At 45.9% G+C, this 21,494-nt stretch overlaps 1 protein-coding gene across 9 annotated transcripts in view; it reads right to left on the bottom strand.

Moving 5' to 3' along the window:
- TJAP1 (tight junction associated protein 1) overlaps positions 1-21,494 on the bottom strand; it is a 62,265-nt gene that overhangs the window by 21,983 nt on the left and 18,788 nt on the right. The window contains exons 3-4 of one of the 9 annotated variants that reach the window (XM_073338453.1): positions 10,898-11,155; positions 6,584-6,761 (exon numbers count right to left, since the gene is read on the bottom strand). The exons of 6 other annotated variants lie outside the window; for them this stretch is intronic. The gene's annotated coding sequence lies outside the window, so the exon portion shown is untranslated. Of the gene's footprint in view, positions 1-236; positions 259-6,583; positions 6,762-10,897; positions 11,156-21,494 lie in introns of those variants that run through there. 2 more of the 9 variants (XM_073338452.1, XM_073338459.1) reach the window with 2 other exon arrangements.

The following is a 21,494-nucleotide window of genomic DNA, read 5'->3' as shown; positions in this document are numbered from 1 at the left end:
AATATGGCTGGGGCCCTGGAGGCATAATATCTAGGTTGTTCCTTTGCGCTCCAAAATCAGAGGGGAGGATTCAGAGGAGCGACTCTGAAACAGGCCTCAGTTCAGAGTGGAATGGAAACGCCAGCTGACACATGGGGCTGTTTGTTCTGAGGGAGGGGAGGATGGACTGCTGAAAGGCATGCAGATAACAGCCAGAATTGGGCACACAGCATGCACTGATTCTGCCCCATACTCACCAAGCTGTCAGCAATCCTATCTCGGGTGCAGCCCTGATACTGCAGCCAAGTGTGTGAGACCCAGAGCATCACAGCTTTGGCCTGAAGCCATAGAAGGAGGTGGCTAAGAGCCAGGTCTCTGGCCACTCTATTAGACTTGTATTGCAATAGGAAACTTAATCTCCCAGTCCCTTTTATCTGTCCTCGCTATCTCTCATCAGCAGGCAACGCTCCTCAAGAATTAAATCCCTCCCCCCTTCTGGGCTGCTGTCTGCAATGATGCTGATCCCATTTCAGAGTCCACTGAGAGATGCAAACATACTGGGAAGGATCATATGGGGCTGTCATTGTTCCAAGACAGTCTCCCAGTGATCAGATTCAGCGGTGGGCATGGTCACCCAACACTCAGAGGGACAGAGGATTTCAGGGTAACAGAGCAATTCATTCTATTTGTACAAACTGCTGGGGAATAGTTCTCCTCTCCCTCCCCTCCCCCGCCCACACACAAGGGGGTGGGGGTGCACATCTTCCCCTTTAGGCAGAGGGAGCCCAGGGCTCTGAAAGGAACATACTTTGCTTCCTACCCCAATCATCCTAACTGCCTCCATTCTCCAAGTTCTAATTCACAAGTGATGAGGTCCCCATGCATGGCTTCCAGCATTAACTGCATTTCCACTCCAGGTGCTCCCTTCCTCCTCCCGAACCCATTCCTATCTGCCCAAGTGACACAACATGATGATGCTGTGAAGTATCCCGCAGCTAATGCTTGCTCTGGGCATAGGGAAGTGCTAATTAGCTTCACTGCACAGTCGTCCTCTCCTCAACCAGAAGGATTGTCATGTATGATTTGGGGCCTGGGAAGGGGTAGGAGGAATCAGCATCCTTGCCCTCATCAGGAATGGAATGAGAACAGAGAACCGGAAGAGGAACTGCTCCCTGCATCTACTGCACAGGCTCCACAGAACTGTATTAACTTTCAGAGTAACAGCCGTGTTAGTCTGTATTCGCAAAAAGAAAAGGAGTACTTGTGGCACCTTAGAGGCTAACCAATTTATTAGAGCATAAGCTTTCGTGAGCTACAGCTCACTTCCTCAGATGCATATCATGGAAACTGCAGCAGGCTTTATATATACACAGAGAATATGAAACAATACCTACTCCCACCCCACTGTCCTGCTGGTAATAGCTTATCTAAAGTGATCATCAGGTGGGCCATTTCCAGCACAAATCCAGGTTTTCTCACCCTCCACCCCCCCACACAAATTCACTCTCCTGCTGGTTATAGTCCATCCAAAGTGACAACTCTTTACACAATGTGCATGACAATCAAGTTGGGCTATTTCCTGCACAAATCCAGGTTTTCTCACATCCCCCCCACCCCCATACACACACAAACTCACTCTCCTGCTGGTAATAGCTCATCCAAACTGACCACTCTTCAAGTTTAAATCCAAGTTAAACCAGAACATCTGGGGGGGGGGAGGGAAAAACCAGAGGAAACAGGCTACCTTGCATAATGACTTAGCCACTCCCAGTCTCTATTTAAGCCTAAATTAATAGTATCCAATTTGCAAATTAATTCCAATTCAGCAGTTTCTCGCTGGAGTCTGGATTTGAAGTTTTTTTGTTTTAAGATAGCGACCTTCATGTCTGTGATTGCGTGACCAGAGAGATTGAAGTGTTCTCCGACTGGTTTATGAATGTTATAATTCTTGACATCTGATTTGTGTCCATTTATTCTTTTATGTAGAGACTGTCCAGTTTGACCAATGTATACGGCAGAGGGGCATTGCTGGCACATGATGGCATATATCACATTGGTGGATGTGCAGGTGAACGAGCCTCTGATAGTGTGGCTGATGTTATTAGGCCCTGTGATGGTGTCCCCTGAATAGATATGTGGGCACAATTGGCAACGGGCTTTGTTGCAAGGGCTGAGAGTTACCAAAAGCAACTACAGCATTTGCTCAAGAAACTTCCTGAAAAAGCACAAGATCAAATCCGCACAGACACACCCCTGGAACCCCGACCTGGGATATTCTATCTACTACCCAAGATCCATAAACCTGGAAATCCTGGGCACCCCATCATCTCAGGCATTGGCACCCTGACAGCAGGATTGTCTGGCTATGTAGACTCCCTCCTCAGGCCCTACGCTACCAGCACTCCCAGCTACCTTCGAGACACCACTGACTTCCTGAGGAAACTTCAATCCATCGGTGATCTTCCTGATAACACCATCCTGGCCACTATGGATGTAGAAGCCCTCTACACCAACATTCCACACAAAGATGGACTACAAGCCGTCAAGAACACTATCCCCGATACTGTCACAGCTAACCTGGTAGCTGAACTTTGTGACTTTGTCCTTACCCATAACTACTTCACATTTGGGGACAATGTATACCTTCAGATCAGCGGCACTGCTATGGGTACCCGCATGGCCCCACAGTATGCCAACATTTTTATGGCTGATTTAGAACAACGCTTCCTCAGCTCTCGTCCCCTAAAGCCCCTACTCTACTTGCGCTATATTGATGACATCTTCATCATCTGGACCCATGGAAAAGAAGCCCTTGAGGAATTCCACCATGATTTCAACAATTTCCATCCCACCACCAACCTCAGCCTGGTCCAGTCCACACAAGAGATCCACTTCCTGGACACTACAGTGCTAATAAACAATGGTCACATAAACACCACCCTATACCGGAAACCTACTGACCGCTATTCCTACCTGCATGCCTCCAGCTTTCACCCTGACCACACCACACGATCCATCGTCTACAGCCAAGCTCTGCGATACAACCGCATTTGCTCCAACCCCTCAGACAGAGACAAACACCTACAGGATCTCTGTCAAGCTTTCTTACAACTACAATACCCACCTGCAGAAGTAAAGAAACAGATTGATAGAGCCAGAAGAGTTCCCAGAAGTTACCTACTACAGGACAGGCCTAACAAAGAAAATAACAGAACGCCACTAGCCGTCACCTTCAGCCCCCAACTAAAACCCCTCCAACGCATTATTAAGGATCTACAACCTATCCTAAAGGATGACCCAACACTCTCACAAATCTTGGGAGACAGGCCAGTCCTTGCCTACAGACAGCCCCGCAACCTGAAGCAAATACTCACCAACAACCACATACCACACAACAGAACCACTAACCCAGGAACTTATCCTTGCAACAAAGCCCGTTGCCAATTGTGCCCACATATCTATTCAGGGGACACCATCACAGAGCCTAATAACATCAGCCACACTATCAGAGGCTCGTTCACCTGCACATCCACCAATGTGATATGCGCCATCATGTGCCAGCAATGCCCCTCTGCCATATACATTGGTCAAACTGGACAGTCTCTACATAAAAGAATAAATGGACACAAATCAGATGTCAAGAATTATAACATTCATAAACCAGTCGGAGAACACTTCAATCTCTCTGGTCACGCAATCACAGACATGAAGGTCGCTATCTTAAAACAAAAAAACTTCAAATCCAGACTCCAGCGAGAAACTGCTGAATTGGAATTAATTTGCAAATTGGATACTATTAATTTAGGCTTAAATAGAGACTGGGAGTGGCTAAGTCATTATGCAAGGTAGCCTGTTTCCTCTTGTTTTTTCCTACCCCCCCCCCCCCCAGATGTTCTGGTTTAACTTGGATTTAAACTTGAAGAGTGGTCAGTTTGGATGAGCTATTACCAGCAGGAGAGTGAGTTTGTGTGTGTATGGGGGTGGGGGGGGGGAATGTGAGAAAACCTGGATTTGTGCAGGAAATAGCCCAACTTGATTGTCATGCACATTGTGTAAAGAGTTGTCACTTTGGATGGGCTATCACCAGCAGGAGAGTGAATTTGTGTGGGGGGGTGGAGGGTGAGAAAACCTGGATTTGTGCTGGAAATGGCCCACCTGATGATCACTTTAGATAAGCTATTACCAGCAGGACAGTGGGGTGGGAGTAGGTATTGTTTCATATTCTCTGTGTATATATAAAGCCTGCTGCAGTTTCCATGATATGCATCTGAGGAAGTGAGCTGTAACTCACGAAAGCTTATGCTCTAATAAATTGGTTAGTCTCTAAGGTGCCACAAGTACTCCTTTTCTTTTTGTATTAACTTTGTGTTTATAGCGCATCTGAGCCATGAGAAGGTCTATCAGCAACGCTCCTGACAATGCAGCTGCCAGCTCCAGTAATAAGAGAACAGTCTTGGCAGTACACTCTAAAGCCCAGCAAATTCAGACGGGGCAGGTAAGAGGGAGGACTGCAAAAGAGTTCCAGAGTCAAGGGGTACTTCCAGGAAATGTTCCCTGCTAGTAGTTTCCCTCTCTCACACCAAGGGGGCTCCAGCTCAAGCGTCTATGTTGATCACAATCCAGTTTTCTCAAGACAACGCTTCACTAGAGAAGCGTTCCTGAGGCAGCCAGACACCAATGGGCTACGGTACCCCGCAAAGCCCAGAACTCAAGATATACCAATGAAAGCTACCACTGCTGCTCTGTCCCATGCATTTAGTTACTACTGTTAATCCACCAGTTTCACTCTGTTTTGGACTGAATCTTTTATTTGAGTCCAATGAGACGGATCTCGTTACATAACACTCTGGTGTGTAACAGTTTCACTCTACTAAGATCACAGAAAATGAACTCTTTCCCATCTGCAAGAGAGCCAGAAAGTCCCCTCCCCCTGCCTTGCAGATATATCATCATCAGTCATAGACTCTAGCTGCCTCAAGTAGTGGGACTGATGCTCAAGACAATGGAGCAACCAGACAGGTCAGGTAAAAGCTGCTAGAATTTCATCAAGAGATCCTGACCAGGAGACTACATTAGCCTGACTGAGGCTAAAACAATCACCACAGACTGTTCCCCAACAGTTCAGCCATAGCAGGAGAGGGCTGCAGGGTATTAATTACAGGAAGTTTTAGCATCCAAAGAGGAAGGCTCTCTTTGGAAGCTGGCTAATCTCTTCAGTCAACCAGAGAATCCCAGTTAGAATTAGGTTCAAGATTCATTCTGCTACTAAGTAGCTTGTAGCAGGTTAGTTGCTCTCAGCACAGAAACATGCATCCCCCTACTAGGCTGGCTTTGCATATCCTAATGCTCGCAACACAGGTTGGACTAACAATGTTACACTGTCTGTCGCCTCAGAATCAGGATGGAATTCCATGGATTTTCACTCATTCCTTGCTCTTTCATATCAGTAAATCTTGATAGCTAGGTAGACAACATTGCTCCAAGCATGTGACAGGTCACAAGAGCGATCAAAACAAAGGGATCAGACTGGCCACTAAGCAATGAGCCCTACTTAATAGTTAACATTTTTCAAAGTTAATGAGATCAACAGAACCCTCAGATTGAAAGCTTTTGTTGTTGCTGAGTATAAGAAGGATCAGGAACATGAATAGGCTGCCTAGATAATGTGTCCCAGAAGAACCCCTTGTAAAGTTACCAGAATCACACCTCCCTCACAATTCCCCTCATCCCCTCCCACTCAAAACAGATCACAGGTTTTCTTTTTATTTATTTATTAAGTTTTAACAAGTTTTCAAACCCTTGCCATGTAAATATAAGAAACAAAACCATTACAACAGTTGCTTTTGTTTAAAGAAACATTATAGGAATATAGTCATCAGATCTTTCCATTTACCAGGGTGTTACCATATTACAGAGTAAGCATCATTAGTATTCCCCTTCTATAATATGCTGTTTCTAGATCACAGGTTTTCTAATTCAGCTGTAGTCCATTCACTAGGAACACATCCCATTACTTACTGCATTGATCGATCATCAATTTCTACAGTGCCTTATATCCCAAACCCTTTTATAAACTTGAACTGATCATCAGTGCACACTCCCGACATCCATCCACCACTGACAGGCAGCCACCTCTGGAGTGGAATGCAACAGCTGATTAACAGCTGAACAGCAACATTACACAAAAGGTTAAGACAGGAAGCAAAGAATCTGATACCCAACCAAAATGTAGAGATAATGCCAGTGGGGCAAGTTAAAATTTGACCAGGATACCAAAACTAGCATTCCAACTCTCCCTCGCTCTCTTTGTTTAATAAAAGTACTGAAAAATCTTTAATGGTTAGACTCAGCATTAGCTCAGAGAAGAGTGCCATCTACTGAATTATCTGCACCACTCCCTACTGTACAAGGTTTTCACTGAAGATATCCCACCCAAATACTGAACCAGATTAGCTTGGGCTGTGCTCTCTTCAGATCTCACAAGATGGTCTGGCTGCTGGCCAAGTAGTTCTCTGCTCGAGTTCCCAGTTTACATTTGCTTTCCCTCCCCTCACACATATGCCCCTGTTTTTAATCCCCTCCCCCGGAACAAATTTTCTCTTACCTGTGCTATCTTTAAAATGTCTCCTCTGCAGGCAGAGCTAAAGAATCATCGTTAGGCCTCATACTGAGACAGCAACAGCAGCAAGGCAGGGGCACTTCTGTTTTGGCATAAGCCTCTTGAAGGAGATACATCAGAGCATTCCAGTCCCTTGGTGAATAGTTCACAGAAAGCAGATGAGCTGTCAAAAGTTCCAGAGGATAACAGTGATGGCCCTGACAGCATAAAGTGAGTGTTGATCTGAGGCCTAAATCTCTGGGCAAGTGCTGGCAAAACACAGGAGGGAAGTTAGGGAGCCATTGTTCTAAATTCTCTCTCAATGAGCAGTGAGGAAACAGCTGCAGCAAGCAAACTGTTTGGAGAGCGGTGAGAAAGTGTGGGTGAACATTTCTGAAAAAAATCAACAAGCAGGAATCCCCTTTCCCAGTGCTCTGCCAGTTCTTGTGCTGTGTGGGTGGGCATAGGAGGGGAAGAAGAGGGAGAAAGAAGAAATCAGTAAACTGGAGTATGGAATCCAAAATAAGCCACTAAATCAGACAAACCAGGCACAGGTTAAGCTTTGCCTGGTCTTTCCTCGGGCAGCATAACATTCACTAAATCTTGTATAATCCACAGCAATCTAGATCAGCAGCCCCTCTGCTAGTCTCACAGTCTTGGTGCTCTAAGAAACCTAAACTCCCATAACTCACCCCCATAACAATATAGACGACCAACAGGATCACTAAAATAACCCTCTAGCACACAAGTTATCACAGCACTAAAGGATGTTCCATATTCTGGGTCTTTACATATTCACTGTAATACGCTGCCTCAAACATCCCCATCCATGAATGCTCTGCAGCTACAGAGAAGGCACCACAGAACTAGTGTTCTGTGTAGTACGAGAACACATCACCAGCCATCGGCAATATCAGGACGGATAAGCTGGAGTGCTGATGAGAAGCACAGTTGGGAAAGTAACTGAAATACTTCCCTGATGGACTGTATTTTCTAAATGGACAACCTACCCTACATTCTCAACTACTGAGGGACAATCTTTACTGATTGCTATATTTGCATTCCACAACGAACTCTCTGTTTAACTTTTCATGAGTAATGTCCCCAAATACTTGGATGCTAATATCTAAACTGTATTGTTAAATCTAATCTAAACCTTAATTTGGGTTATTGCTGGTTATGCACTATATGTATTTTATGACTTTTAAAAACAAACTTTGTATTTGTGGATAATCTAATGTACAGACACTCATTTCTTAATCTGTGTAGCATATAATTTTTAACATTAGCTTTAATAAAAATTTTAAATCTGTTTTTATCCCCTGGGGCTACTAAAGGAGATTCTTCCCTCCCACATAAAAAATAGCAGCTTGTAGCAATGCCCACCCAAAGTGAACATTACCGATTCCGTGGAAGCCTTAAATCCAATGCTGATGCTGCCAGGTGCTAAGCACTGCATGGCCAAGGCAAAAGCAAATGCCAAGAAACAGACTTGCTCTTAATGGCAGTCAGCTTCATTCCAGAGCTGTGGCACTCCAACGAGCCTGATTTTGGTCATTCACTGGTTAGATACAGTCCTCCGCTTCATACAGAAACCTGGACAGGTTGCACTAATTGGACATGGCCCAGTCTATTGTTGTTGGTTATGGAGGGAATTTTGAAGACTTGATCACGCAGTGTAACACAACCTAGGTACACAAGTGGAATAGTTACAGCTGCTGGGGGACCCATATTTGCCTAGTTCCTGATCTGGTTTTTTTTAAATCTCAACCCTAATAATGTTGCATTTGCTTTTGATGATTGATATTTTAAGTGTTTTGACTTTAACCACCGATTGACAAGTGTTTTGCACTTCAGCAGCATGTCCTACGTGAACATTAACAGATTCATGTTCCCCATTTCCACCCACCAGGAACTATCCCCATTTCACAGGTGGAGAAACTGAGGCACCAAGAATGGAAGTGGCTTCCACAAAGTCACAAGGTGAGTCAACAGCAAAGCTGGGAATGGACTGCAAATATGGTTTCATCCAGTGCTTTTACCTCAAGAAAACACCTCATTTCCATGAAGTTTGGCTTGGAAAAGGGAAGAGCCACAATTGTTTTGGAATTTACTTCAGAAAATTCATTAAAAACTCAGACGTAATGTTGCATTAGTGTAGGGCTTTTTGCAAGTAATACCTACACATACACACACACACCCTGTAGCCAGAAAATACATATTCTAAAGGTAAAGGAGAAAGGGCAAGCATGCATGGTATAAGCACATAACTGAGCTGCAGAGCAACGAATCAGAAATGCTCTGGGATCCCAAACAAGCGAAAATAAAGCATCAACTCTGACCCCCTAGCAGGAGAGGGATCTTTATACCAGGTTTAGTTCTCTCTGCTTCTAGGCTTTCATCCCAGAAAGACTTCTTTTGTTTTAATTACCCTTTCATCAGCAAATGGTCAGAGACATGAAAGGCAGAGGATGGTACAGACCTAGCTGTTGTGTGTAGATTTACAGCTATATCTGTATCTGAACAATTATGTGTATGTCCTTGATGCCATGTAAACTTTACAGCTGCTAAGGTCCATTTCTGGCACAATGGGAATGTCTCCCCCTTTCTCCAGATTCCACGCTGGAGGAAAAAGCACTCTCCAAAAGCAGGTGGGGATAACTAAAATGCAGCCTCACCTTCCTTGAAAGAAAAACTCCAAACACCAGTCAGCTGGAAGTCTTTCATATTGCCTAGGTGACATCCAATCATACTTAAAAGCATTTCTATGGAAACTTTAGCCATCCTCTCTGCTAGCCATCCTAGAAAGCTTGTTAGACTGGGCAATTCCATGGTCTATACAGCACTGAGCACACAGATGGCATACAACCTAGCGTAGCTAAAATCTACAGACTTCTGAGCTGTGTAAGGACAGTGAGATGGGCCTGTCCCCCTCCCAACCAGCCTGGACATCTCTTATGAAAGCTCCGTTCATGTACAGCCAACAATAGCTCTTGATAGGCTGGCACTTTGAGGGGAGATGCTGTCCAATCTTCCAATGGAGTGGGGCTGGTGGCCACTATCACACCACTTGCACCCACACCTCTCTTCAGTCAGGAAGATTTCCCCCTTAACACCCGCGAGGTCTCCACATCGCGGGGTGGCCAAGTGTTCCTCACAGACTTCTATAACACAGTCCACGGCCACTCCTTTCTCTGCTACTAGTGCAGTTCATTGCATGCTGGGACCTACAACTTCAATGCTCTACCTAGATCACAGCAGTCTGACCTACTGAGAGCAGTTGTTTCTACACACCATACATTCAGAATGAGGAGAAAAGAGATTGCTTTATAAAGATACACTCTGAGCTTAGCAGATTCAGAGCACAGGCCAAGGGCTGGAGCAGGCACAGAATTTTCCCCCGGCTTTGTAAGTGGTAGAGCTGTACGGTTATTGTAGCAGGGTGCAGTCCCAGAGCACGTCCCCAGGCAGAGCGGCACTGCAGTCAACCTGCCTCAGTTTCCCTCCTGGGTTTTTCAATGACTCTGCTTTCAGGCCAGTTCAGTTGCTAAAGCAACTCAGCCAGAGGGCAAAGCCACAGACGTTCACCCCTTCCAGAATAATCAAAGTTCAAAAAGAACACGCCAATCTTCCATCTCAGTCCTGAGTCAAGCACACAACTGTCTTCAACTCTTTGCATCCTGGAGTCAACTTCCAGCACTCCTGGCTCTGGTTTGTCCCTTCTTCCTCCCCTTAACAGCAGGGGTTGCTGCACCCCATCCAGTATAGGGGGAGCCCACACCCACCCTTTACCAAGTACTCCTCAGCTCTGGAAACCCTAAATAATGGGGCTGTCTGCTCTCTGTAGCCACAAGCTGCCCTGGCTTCTCCTTCCCAGGGCCTTTTCCTATATTTGCTGCCCCTCCTTCCTGGGCTCAAAGGTCTCCACCTTTGGAACAGGGTGGCCACAGCCTTCCTTCCTGGCACTGTGGCTGGCTTCCCCCAGCCCTTCAGCTTCTCCTTGGGATGAGGCTCTACAGCCCTCCTTCCTAGGTCTATGCTGTAGTCGTCACTGACTCCCTAGTTCACCCTCATCAGGGATCAGGTTCTGCTCCAGGGAGTCTCCCTCCAATTCTCTCCGGAGCCTAGGATCCCTCAAGTGAGCTCAGTGCAGTCGTTTACCGGCTGAGCATTACTGTCATCTGTCTAGGCACTTGGCCCCCGTTCCCAAGCTGTCTGCTGATTCTCCCCCTAACATCTATTCTTAACGTGGCCATGTCTTGGAACAGGGACTGACTGGCCCCAGGCCCCACAAGGGCCAGACCACTCTGTTACAGTTACCTTTTTTGTTAAGGGCCATAGTGTAATAGTGCCTTCATAGAACAAACACTCCGCTGGTCACGTGAGGGCTGAGGACAGGTGGATGTTGCTGTCTTCCTGAGATGCTGCAGAGGGTTGTGTTGGCCAAACCTGTAGAGCAGCTTGTTTGCTTTCATTCCTTCTGCTTAGTGTAGGCACCATGGGCAGGGCCCCAGGGATTCCATGATTCTGAGTTGCAGAATTTGCCGTACAGGGAAGCAACCACAGCAGTCCTACTGGCTACAGGAACACCAGCACTTAGGACAATTAGCAGATTTTATTGCAATCTACTGCCATACTGGGCTCCCTGCTTTCCTCTCCCTACTCCACAAGGGGGAGACCTAGCTATTTATGAGAGCAGTTTGCCACCGGAATAACAAGAAGGAGCTTCCTCAGGCAGTTAGGCTTTGGACCAGAACGCTGAACCTCAAACCCTGCAGATCAGCAGCCCCTAACCCAGTGTGAAAGTTAACCCTGGAAACTGAATTTAAGAACTGGCTGCGTGATCCCTACAACCGGTCTGAACTATGGCTGATGGGAAGGGAAAGGGATAGGGCCCTCTTACCTCCCCCCCCCCACACACACACTTACTTTTGTCCTTTTCACTCCAAGCCCCCTCCTAACACCTCCTAGCAAGCAGGAGGAGGTGGAGATGGGAACAACATAGTGACCCCAAATCCTACAAGACCCCCTGGTTTTACAGTAACAATCTGTATCCCAAAGCAAACTACCAGTAAGCTGCAAAGCCTGGAAAAATAAATGCACAGTGATTATTCCCTGTTAAAGGATGATAAATGGGGGACTAACTACCCAGATATCTGATGGAAAAGTTGGGGACAACTTGTTTCAGAAGACAGAGGCAGTAAGGAGGCGGCCAGCCATTTTAGACTTGATTCGGACCAACAGAGAGGAAGGAATTGGTTGCCCCTCTGAAGGCTGAAGACAATTTGGGTGAAAATGATCGCAATGATAGATTTCATGATTCTAAGGAGAGGAAGGAGTGAGAGCTACAGAATAAGGACAAAGGACTTCCAAAAAGCAGACTTTAGCAAACTCTAAGGACTGGTAAGTAAAGTCCCACGGGTAGAAGGGAAAAAGGAGTTCACCAAAGCTGGCAGTTTCTCAAAGAGACAATATTAAAGGCATGACAGCAAACTATCCCAATATGAAGGAAAGATAGAAAGAAAAGTCAGAGGACAAAATGATTATATCAGGAGTTCTTTAATGACATAAAAAGAAAAGGAGTACTAGTGGCACCTTACAGACTAACCAATTTATTTGAGCATAAGCTTTCGTGACCTACTTATGCTCAAATAAATTGGTTAGTCTCTAAGTTGCCACTAGTACTCCTTTTCTTTTTGCGAATACAGACTAACACGGCTGCTACTCTGAAACCTTTAATGACCTGAAAATCAAAAAGGAATCCTACAAAAAGTGGAAGCATGGATGAATTGCTAAGGATGAGTACAAAGGATTAGCACAAGCATGTAGGGACAAAATCAAAAAGGCTAAGGCACAAAATCATAGAATCATAGAATATCAGGGTTGGAAGGGACCTCAGGAGGTCATCTAGTCCAACCCCCTGCTCAAAGCAGGACCAATCCCCAATCCCTGCTCAAAGCAGGACCAATCATCCCAGCCAGGGCTTTGTCAAGCCTGACCTTAAAAACTTCTAAGGAAGGAGATTCTACCACCTCCCTAGGTAACGCATTCCAGTGTTTTACCACCCTCCTAGTGAAAAAGTTTTTCCTAATATCCAACCTAAACCTCCCCCACTGCAACTTGAGACCATTACTCCTTGTCCTGTCCTCTTCTACCACTGAGAATAGTCTAGAACCATCCTCTCTGGAACCACCTCTCAGGTAGTTGAAAGCAGCTATCAAATCCCCCCTCATTTTTCTCTTCTGCAGACTAAACAATCCCAGTTCCCTCAGCCTCTCCTCATAAGTCATGTGTTCCAGACCCCTAATCATTTTTGTTGCCCTTCGCTGGACTCTCTCCAATTTATCCACATCCTTCTTGTAGTGTGGGGCCCAAAACTGGACACAGTACTCCAGATGAGGCCTCACCAATGTCAAATAGAGGGGGACGATCACGTCCCTCGATCTGCTCGCTATGCCCCTACTTATACATCCCAAAATGCCATTGGCCTTCTTGGCAACAAGGGCACACTGCTGACTCATATCCAGCTTCTCGTCCACTGTCACCCCTAGGTCCTTTTCCGCAGAACTGCTGCCTAGCCATTCGGTCCCTAGTCTGTAGCTGTGCATTGGTTTCTTCCGTCCTAAGTGCAGGACCCTGCACTTATCCTTATTGAACCTCATCAGATTTCTTTTGGCCCAATCCTCCAATTTGTCTAGGTCCCTCTGTATCCTATCCCTGCCCTCCAGCGTATCTACCACTCCTCCCAGTTTAGTATCATCCGCAAATTTGCTGAGAGTGCAATGCACACCATCCTCCAGATCATTTTTGAAGATATTGAATAAAACCGGCCCCAGGACCGACCCCTGGGGCACTCTACTTGACACCGGCTGCCAACTAGACATGGAGCCATTGATCACTACCTGTTGAGCCCGACAATCTAGCCAACTTTCTACCCACCTTATAGTGCATTCATCCAGCCCATACTTCTTTAACTTGCTGGCAAGAATACTGTGGGAGACCGTGTCAAAAGCTTTGCTAAAGTCAAGAAACAATACATCCACTGCTTTCCCTTCATCCACAGAACCAGTAATCTCATCATAGAAGGAGATTAGATTAGTCAGGCATGACCTTCCCTTGGTGAATCCATGCTGACTGTTCCTGATCACTTTCCTCTCATGTAAGTGCTTCAGGATTGATTCTTTGAGGACCTGCTCCATGATTTTTCCGGGGACTGAGGTGAGGCTGACTGGCCTGTAGTTCCCAGGATCCTCCTCCTTCCCTTTTTTAAAGATTGGCACTACATTAGCCTTTTTCCAGTCATCTGGGACTTCCCCGTTCGCCACGAGTTTTCAAAGATAATGGTCAATGGCTCTGCAATCACAGCCGCCAATTCCTTTAGCACTCTCGGACGCAACTCATCCGGCCCCGTGGACTTGTGCACGTCCAGCTTTTCTAAATAGTCCCTAACCACCTCTTTCTCCACAGAGGGCTGGCCATCTATTCCCCATGTTGTGATGCCCAGCGCAGCAGTCTGGGAGCTGACCTTGTTAGTGAAGACCGAGGCAAAAAAAGCATTGAGTACATTAGCTTTTTCCACATCCTCTGTCACTAGGTTGCCTCCCTCATTCAGTAAGGGGCCCACACTTTCCTTGGCTTTCTTTTTGTTGCCAACATACCTGAAGAAACCCTTCTTGTTACTCTTGACATCTCTTGCTAGCTGCAGCTCCAGGTGCGATTTGGCCCTCCTGATTTCATTCCTACATGCCTGAGCAATATTTTTATACTCTTCCCTGGTCATATGTCCAACCTTCCACTTCTTGTAAGCTTCTTTTTTATGTTTAAGATCCGCTAGGATTTCACCATTAAGCCAAGCTGGTCGCCTGCCATATTTACTATTCTTTCGACTCATCGGAATGGTTTGTCCATGTAACCTCAACAGGGATTCCTTGAAATACAGCCAGCTCTCCTGGACTCCTTTCCCCTTCATGTTAGCCCCCCAGGGGATCCTACCCATCCGTTCCCTGAGGGAGTTGAAGTCTGCTTTCCTGCAGTCCAGGGTCCGTATCCTGCTGCTTACCTTTCTTCCCTGTGTCAGGATCCTGAACTCAACCAACTCATGGTCACTGCCTCCCAGATTCCCATCCACTTTTGCTTCCCCCACTAATTCTTCCCTGTTTGTGAGCAGCAGGTCAAGAAAAGCTCCCCCCCTAGTTGGCTCCTCTAGCACTTGCACCAGGAAATTGTCCCCTACGCTTTCCAAAAACTTCCTGGATTGTCTATGCACCGCTGTATTGCTCTCCCAGCAGATATCAGGAAAATTAAAGTCACCCGTGAGAACCAGGGCGTGCAATCTAGTAGCTTCTGCGAGCTGCCGGAAGAAAGCCTCATCTACCTCATCCCCCTGGTCCGGTGGTCTATAGCAGACTCCCACCACTACATCACTCTTGTTGCTCACACTTCTAAACTTAATCCAGAGACACTCAGGTTTTTCTGCAGTTTCGTACCGGAGCTCTGAGCAGTCATACTGCTCCCTTACATACAGTGCTACTGCCCCACCTTTTCTGCCCTGCCTGTCCTTCCTGAACAGTTTATAAATGAGTTACACCTAAACAGGGACATAAAAGACAGTAAGAAGAAGTTCTTTAAATACATTAGGAGAAAGAGAAAAAGATGAAGGAAAACAAATACTCGACTCAGCAGGGCAGGAGAGCTAATTGATTATATCAAGCAGGCTGATGTGTTTAATACCTGTTTTCCTTCAGTTTTCACCAAAATGGTTAATTGTGCCCAGATGCTTAAAAGCAGGGCTTGATGAAATTCACCCGAGAGTACGTAAGGAACTAGCCGAAGCAATCTCAGAACCCAGAACCATTAGCAATTATCTTTGCAAACTCATGGAGGATGGGTGACATCCCAGAGGACTGGAGAAGGGTGCAAACAGTACTTACAGTTAAAAAGGGAACAAAGAGAAGCTGGTGAATTATAGACCAGTCAGCTTACCTTCCATATCTGGAAAGATACTGGAATAAATTAGTAAACAATCAATTTGTAAGCACCTAGAGGGTAACAGAATAGCAGCCATCACAAAAGATTTTTCAAGAACAAAATCATGCCAAACCAATCTAATTTCCTTCTCTAACTGGCCTAGTGGATGTGGGGAAGCTTTAGCTATATCTTGATTTTAGTAAAAGTACTCCTTTTTGTTTTTGCGAATACAGACTAACACGGCTGTTACTCTGAAACCTTGATTTTAGTGAGGCTTTTGACAGTCCCACATGACATTCTCATATGCAAACTAGGGAAATGTCACTGTCATACCAGAAGTCTGTATCTAGTGGGGTCACGCAGGGGTCTCTCCTGGGTCTGGTACTATTGAATATCTTCGTTAATGATTTGGACAATGGAGTGGAGAATATGCTTATAAAATCTGTGGATGACACCAAGCTGGGAGGGGTCTGGATGCACTTTGGAAGACAGGATTGAATTCAAAACGATCTTGACAAATTGGTGAATTGGACTGGAATCAACAAGATGAAATTCAATCAAGACAAGTACAAAGTACTACATTTAGGAAGAAAAAAATCAAATGCACAACTATAAAGTGGGGGGAAACTGGCTAGGCAGTAGCAGTGCTGAAAAGAATCTGGGGATTATAGTGGATCACAAATTGTGTATGAGCCAACAATGGCAAATATTCTGGGATGTGTTAACAGGAGAGTTGTATGTAAGACCCGGGAGGTAATTGTCCAGCTCTACTCAGCACTGTCGAGGCCTCAGCTGAAGTACTATATCCACTTTAAGAAAGATGTAGGTTTAAATTGGAGCAAATCCAGAGGAGAGCTATAGAAATGATAAAATGTTTAGAAAACCTGACGTAGGGAAAGGTTAACAAAATGGGCATGTTTAATCTTGGAAAAACACGACTGAGGGGGGACTGAGAACAGTCTTCAAATATGTTACGGGCTGTTTTAAAGAGGATGGTTATTGATTGTTCTCCAGGTCCACTGAAGATAGGACAAGCAGTAATGGGCTCAGTCTGCAGTGAGGAAAATGTAGGTTAGATAGCAGGAAAATCTTTCTAGCTGCAAAGATAGTTAAGCACAGGAATAGGCTTCCAAAGGAGGCTGTAGAATCCTCATCATTGGAGATTTTTAAAAACAAATTAGAGAAACACCTGTAAGGAATGGTCTAGGTTTACTTGGTCCTGTCTCAACACAGGAGGCTGGATTGGATGTCCTCTTAAGGTCCCTTCCAGATGTTCATGTCTATGATTCTACACAATTCAGCTGTAAACTCATTTATTCATATTTTTTTCCTAATCTCATTCTGCCACAGAGCATTGAGTCTGGTGCAGATTTCAGCACTACTGAACCACAAATCCAGGAGTCTCTAAGGGTATGTCTACACAGCCCGCAGAAGCAAGCCTCCCAGCCTGGGTTGACAGACTTGGGTTAACTGCGCATACGCTAGTGCTCTAAAAAGAGCTGTGTAGACCACCCTTTGAAGTTCCAACTCTGTCTGTACCTCAGACTCTGGAGCCCAACTCATTACCTAGGCTTCTTCTAGGATAAAAAACCTTAACACCCCTGCTTGCGGGGTGCCACATGTAGGGTAGGGTAGAGTGGTGTGCACCTCATTTCCTCTAGTTTGAGATTGCTCCTTTCGTGTCAACGGATGCATCCCTGAACAGTGCTGGTGCTGCATTTGCATCTGGACACAGCAGGATGGCCCGCACAAGTTGAACAGAAACAGGTACCAGCAGCACCTGATCTGAAGACTATGTCAGAGGAAAAGGGAAGCAAGAAAATGAAAACCAAGGCATCCCTAAAATTCTGTTGTTCACTGATCAAGGGTGGAGGCAGGGAGGGTCTTTTGCAGATGGCAGTGGTAATCCTCAAATACAGCAGCTTTGACTTGTGAGGTGGAATTTGGAAGTGCCTGGCCTGGGTTATGATCACAGACTTTGGGCCTGCTGGGAATTCCCACAGGAAGTTTCATTATGTGTAGCATGCATTCCACAGAGGCAGGAAGGACAACTTGCTGTAGAGACTGGAGGCTCACTCAGTACACATCAGAGGGTTTAATGAAGAAAGGAAGTTCTGTGTTCTTTCCACAAGACTTGACCCAAGACTTTGCACCTCCATATTGGCCAGTTCAAATGGAATCAGATTGCTCCCTTGGGCCATGGCAGATGGATCCCCCTGGCCAATAAAGACTTACGGCTGGACAGGGGAGGGTTGTACATGGCAAGGCTACAGAAAACAAGTGCCTTCTCCTGACAGCATGTTGAGCAGTGGGACAGATTATTATATATCTGTGTCCCCCGTCTACAGTCATCACTGAACTTCCAGCGCTGGAGTTATCAGTGACAGAGGCTGGTCTCTTCAGGTGTGTGTGGAAGAGAGTGGCAAGAGCAATTCAACCCAATGCTCATTTTAAATATTTAACTGTATGAAGACTGGATGTGTCCTCAGTGAGAGACTCACAGGAGTGGAAGAAAAACACCAAAACAACTCCAGTGATCACAGACTCTGGAGTCTCTACGTCTCCTGTATGTCTCTCACATACAGTTCGTACAGACTACACCATGATGGCACTAGACACCCAATCATCAACCATTCGGGAAAGAAGCATGCTGGCCACAGGGAATGAACCAACCTTAACTGGCCTTCTTGGTGTAAGTTTCAGAGTAACAGCCATGTTAGCTGTATTCGCAAAAAGAAAAAGGAGTACTTGTGGCACCTTAGAGACTACCCAATTTATTTGAGCATAAGCTTTCGTGAGCTACAGCTCAGTTCATCGGATGCATACTCTGGAAAATACAGAAGATGTTCTTATACATACAAACCATGAAAAAATGGGTGTTTACCACTACAAAAGGTTTTCTCTCCCCCCATCCCACTCTCCTGCTGGTAATAGCTTATCTAAAGTGATCATTCTCCTTACAATGTGTATGATACTTAAGGTGGGCCATTTCCAGCACAAATCCAGGTTTTCTCCCCACCACCCCCACAAACCCACTCTCCTGTTGGTAATAGCTTATCTAAAGTGATCACTCTCCTTACAATGTGTATGATAATCAAGGTAGGCCATTTCCAGCACAAATCCAGGGTTTAACAAGAACGTCTGGCGGGGGTGGGGGGTGTAGGAAATAGGCTTGAATAGAGACTGGAAGTGGCTAAGTCATTATGCAAGGTAACCTAAGTTAATTGTATCCAATTTGCAAATGAATTCCAATTCAACAGTCTCTCACTGGAGTCTGGTATTGAAGTTTTCCTGTTGTAATATTGCAACTTTCATGTCTGTAATCGCGTGACCAGAGAGATTGCAATGTTCTCCGACTGGTCTATGAATGATATAATTCTTGACATCTGATTTGTGTCCATTTATTCTTTTACGTAGAGACTGTCCAGTTTGACCAATGTACATGGCAGAGAGGCATTGCTGGCACATGATGGCATATATCACATTGGTAGATGTGCAGGTGAACGAGCCTCTGATAGTGTGGCTGATGGTATTAGGCCCTGTGATGGTGTCCCCTGAATAGATATGTGGGCACAGTTGGCAACGGGCTTTGTTGCAAGGATAGGTTCCTGGGTTATTGGTTCTGTTGTGTGGTATGTGGTTGCTGGTGAGTATTCGCTTCAGGTTGGGGGGCTGTCTGTAGGCAAGGACTGGCCTGTCTCCCAAGATTTGTGAGAGTGTTGGGTCATCCTTCAGGATAGGTTGTAGATCCTTAATAACACGTTGGAGGGGTTTTAGTTGGGGGCTGAAGGCGACAGCTAGTGGCGTTCTGTTATTTTCTTTGTTAGGCCTGTCCTGTAGGTGGTGACTTCTGGGAACTCTTCTGGCTCTATCAATCTGTTTCTTCACTTCCGCAGGTGGGTATTGTAGTTGTAAGAATGCTTGATAGAGATCTTGTAGGTGTTTGTCTCTGTCTGAGGGGTTGGAGCAAATGCGGTTGTATCGCAGAGCTTGGCTGTAGACGATGGATCGTGTGGTGTGGTCAGGGTGAAAGCTGGAGGCATGTAGGTAGGAATAGCGGTCAGTAGGTTTCCGGTATAGGGTGGTGTTTATGTGACCATTGTTTATTAGCACTGTAGAGTTTAGGAAGTGGATCTCTTGCGTGGACTGGACCAGGCCGAGGTTGATGGTGGGATGGAAATTGTTGAAATCATGGTGGAATTCCTCAAGGGCTTCTTTTCCATGGGTCCAGATGATGAAGATGTCATCAATATAGCGCAAGTAGAGTAGGGGCGTTAGGGGACGAGAGCTGAGGAAGCGTTGTTCTAAATCAGCCATAAAAATGTTGGCATACTGTGGGGCCATGCGGGTACCCATAGCAGTGCCGCTGATTTGAAGGTATACATTGTCCCCAAATGTAAAATAGTTATGGGTAAGGACAAAGTCACAAAGTTCAGCTACCAGATTAGCCGTGACATTATCGGGGATAGTGTTCTTGATGGCTTGTAGTCCATCTTTGTGTGGAATGTTGCTGTAGAGGACTTCTACATCTATAGTGGCCAGGATGGTGTTATCAGGAAGATCACCGATACATTGTAGTTTCCTCAGGAAGTCAGTGGTGTCTCAAAGGTAGCTGGGAGTGCTGGTAGCGTAGGGCCTGAGGAGGGAGTCTACATAGAGATCTTGTAGGTGTTTGTGTATGTAGACTCCCTCCTCAGCTATTACCAGCAGGAGAGTGAGGTGGGGGGAGAGAAAAACCTTTTGTAGTGGTAAACACCCATTTTTTTCATGGTTTGTATGTATAAGTACATCTTCTGTATTTTCCACAGTATGCATCCGATGAAGTGAGCTGTAGCTCACGAAAGCTTATACTCAAATAAATTGGTTAGTCTCTAAGGTGCCACAAGTACTCCTTTTCTTTTTGGTGTAAGTTAAAACCCACCACACATCCAATCCTTTTGGAGGGAACAAGCACGAGTTATTTTGCTGCAGCTATTAAGGCAATGTTGCTGCTAGGACATGCCCCTGGAGTGACTCCGTTCTGCTCTGCTCTCCCACTGCATTCCTCAGGTTGTTTAACATGGATTTGGCTCCTTCGTTTCCACAAGTAAGGAGAAGCCTGAATGCTGACTGCCATCTGCAAACACAGCCCAGGCTCCACCCCCGCATGCCTGCAGGCCACCAGGTGTGGCCAGAAATGGCACAAGCTACACACCAAACACACCTTTGATGTGGAGCTGAAAGCATGTAGCCACAGGGCACAAAGAGCACGCCGCCTGCTGCCGTGCTGACTCGCTGTGCAGGAATGCGGGCTACAACCACAGGACAAGACAGACAAACACGGTGCATTCCACACCAAAAAGGGAAAGAAAACAAGCAGCTGAGCCCACATGCCCTCTGCATGCCCACATGACCTCCCCACACAGGCCATGCCACCTCCAGAACCTCCACCATGGCCTCAGTCCCAAACCCAATCAACCAACAGGGAGTAGGAGCCCCATGTAGCTGCGAAGCAAGGGAAATAGCATAGGACAAGAGAGTTAATAAAGCAACCCACAGAGAAAGGGGAAGAGACGCTGTCTGGGCTGGGAAGTGACTGAACATCAGAGTTCGTAGAGTAGCAGGGAAGGGAATTTCCCTGTTTTCCTTATATATAAGTCAACAGACAAACCTGTGAGTGAGTCTTGTTAACAGGAGCAGACAGAGCTGAACTCAAGTGCAAAGCCTGAAGCTGAATTCAGGTATGAAACAAGTCAGAAGGGCTGGGCCTTGGGCCTCCCGTAAGAGACACCAATTTCCTTTTTCTAGGGTCCACTTTCACACACATCCTTCCCTGGAGATACAAAACCACTCCCATTCACTCTTACGCACACACACCCTACCCCAACATCCTTTCACACACACTGCCAGCACAAATTGATCTGATCTCAGTTCTACTCAACTCCTCCGTCTCTAGGTAGGCACACGGCCA

The sequence above is a fragment of the Lepidochelys kempii genome, chromosome 3, assembly GCF_965140265.1.
Source record: "Lepidochelys kempii isolate rLepKem1 chromosome 3, rLepKem1.hap2, whole genome shotgun sequence".
Classification (NCBI taxonomy): domain Eukaryota; kingdom Metazoa; phylum Chordata; order Testudines; family Cheloniidae; genus Lepidochelys; species Lepidochelys kempii.
The sequence above is the reverse complement of the archived record's forward strand: the minus strand, read 5'-3'. Positions and strand labels throughout refer to the sequence as shown.